Source organism: Hyperoodon ampullatus (assembly GCF_949752795.1).
Source record: "Hyperoodon ampullatus genome assembly, chromosome: 10".
Taxonomy (NCBI): domain Eukaryota; kingdom Metazoa; phylum Chordata; class Mammalia; order Artiodactyla; family Ziphiidae; genus Hyperoodon; species Hyperoodon ampullatus.
In genome coordinates, this window is record NC_136923.1 from 106,053,710 (window position 1) to 106,055,944 (window position 2,235).

Genomic DNA, 2,235 nt, shown 5'->3' on the forward strand with positions numbered 1-2,235 from the left:
CCCGTGAGCACCCCTTGCTCCATCCTGCGCCCAAATACCTCAGCTAGGCCCTCTCCCCACTCTCGACACTCCAGACTCAGCCGGGACAGACCTCCGCAGCCGCCACTCCCCACCCTGCAGGAGAAGCTCAGAGGTCCTGTCCCGCTTTCCTCTGAGGGACTCTTTTTGGTGACCACAAAAGGATTTGGTCGCTCAGGACAAAGCTGGTAGAGGACAGCGGGATGGCTGCACCCGGCGCGCCGCGCTTCCTCCTGACCTTCGACTTGGACGAGACTATCGTGGACGAAAACAGCGACGACTCTGTCGTGCGCGCGCCGCGGCGGGCCAGCGCCTGCCTGAGAGCCTGCGTGCCACCTAGCGCGAGGGCTTCTACAACGAGTACATGCAGCGCGTCTTCCAGTACCTGGGCGAGCAGGGCGTGCGGCCGCGGGACTTACGCACCATCTACGAGGCCATCCCCCTGTCGCCCGGCACGGGCGAGCTGCTGCAGTTTGTGGCCAAGCAGGGCGCCTGCTTTGAGGTTATTCTCATCTCAGACGCCAACACCTTTGGCGTGGAGAGTGCGCTGTGCGCCGCTGGCCACCATGGCCTGTTCCGCCACATCTTCAGCAACCCGTTGGGGCCCGACCCTTGGGGGCTGCTGGCGCTGCAGCCCTTCCACACGCACAGCTGCGCTCGCTGCCCCGCCATGTGCCAGCACAAGGTGCTCAGCGACTATCTGCGCGAGCAGGCCCACAACGGCGTGCCCTTCGAGCGCCTTTTCTACGTGAGCGATGGCGCCAACGACTTCTGCCCCACGGGGCTGCTGGCAGGCGGTGAAGTGGCCTTCCCGCGCCACCACTACCCCATGCACCGCCTCATGCAGGAGGCGCAGAAGGCCAAGGCCAGCTCCTTCCGCGCCAGGGTGGTGCCCTGGGAAACCTCCACCGAAGTGCGCCTACACCTGCATCAGGTGCTGAGGACGTGGCCTGCAGGGGCCACCCGGGCGGGGAGGGGGTGGGGCGGTGGGGGTCGGGAAAGAGAAAGCTAGTTTTGTTACTCCCTTTCCCTTTCGTTTTGGTATATCCCTCCGGGATTTCCCGGAATCCCAGGTTGGTCCATTTGGGGACTGGAGGAGGGAGTTGGGAGCTGTCCCCATCTGTGCAGTTAACCGAGCTCAGCTGCCTCCCCCAGTCCCACTGCAAGCGAATTCCGGAGTGTGGCCGCACCAGGGTGGCGCGCATATCTGAGCAGGCAGCAGTGTTTCCACAAACCTTGTCCTCCCAGCTGGGAGGACAGGGTTCCCTGTCAGGGTCAAGAAGGAACATGTCCCGCCACGTTGTGGTTAACTGTTGCCTTGGGCTGCGTGGCCTCCCTCCTCCAGTCTTCTGTCCAGAGGACCTAGGCCCCGAAATGCACCACCCCGACCTCCCCCGCACCGGACTCCTCGCAGAGAGAGGTGTTCCCTGCCGACGGTCCCAGGCCTAGATCGTGCTTTACCTACTGTGACCCTACACTACACTCCTTGCCCCCCGCCCCCCCACCCTGTTAGCATCCCCACAGCATAAAAAGCTAGAGGGAACAGTCACCTCCTGTTGGTGGAAAGAGGTAGCACACTGTCCCGGGGCTCGGGTCTGGCCAGCCAGGGACCTCACAGAGCCCGAAAATGTCTCCTTTCACCCCAGCCTCGTCTATGCAGCAAGAAAGCAGGGACTTAACCAAAGTCGCCCCACTGACTGGGCCTTTTGAGTCCCCCTCCTCCCGTATGGAACAGAAAGCCATGATGCTGTAAAGCAGAGCCAGTGGAAACCCAAGGCCCACCTCCCTCTTCTGGGGTTTCAGAGCTGTGAAGGAGGTGAAGGGGCAGAGGTGAGCGAGGTGTCTCACGCTGCCGTCTGGGGGATGAGGGCGAGGTGATCTCTGCTCTCAGAGAGCCCCACCTAAGTGAGGGAGCTGGTCCCCACTCTTGGAGGAGTGCCCAGCCTGGGGAACCAAGACTGAATACATAACAAAGCAGGCAACAGGCAAAAGAGCAGGGTGCGGCCCACCTTCACAGAGGGGCACGGGTCTAGTGTGGAGGGCTCAGTGAGCACCGAGGAGATGGGAGATACTGCTGCTTAGGGCAGGCAGAGGAGGCTCAACTAGTGGGAGCCTTACAGGTGGGTTGCCTTTCAGTCCCTCGGCCCGCTAGCCCTGCAGGGCAATCATCAGGACGTCATCAGAATTTTATTCAAAGTTGGCACTTGCAGCTGGAGA

General features: G+C 62.1%; 1 pseudogene across 1 annotated transcript; it reads left to right on the forward strand.

The window, feature by feature from the left end:
• Positions 1–221: 221 nt before the first annotated feature.
• On the forward strand, positions 222–1,852 carry LOC307059021 (phosphoethanolamine/phosphocholine phosphatase-like; annotated as a pseudogene). Its single transcript has 2 exons — positions 222–996; positions 1,822–1,852. The product of its transcript is annotated as a phosphoethanolamine/phosphocholine phosphatase-like (transcript).
• The last annotated feature ends 383 nt before the right edge of the window (positions 1,853–2,235 follow it).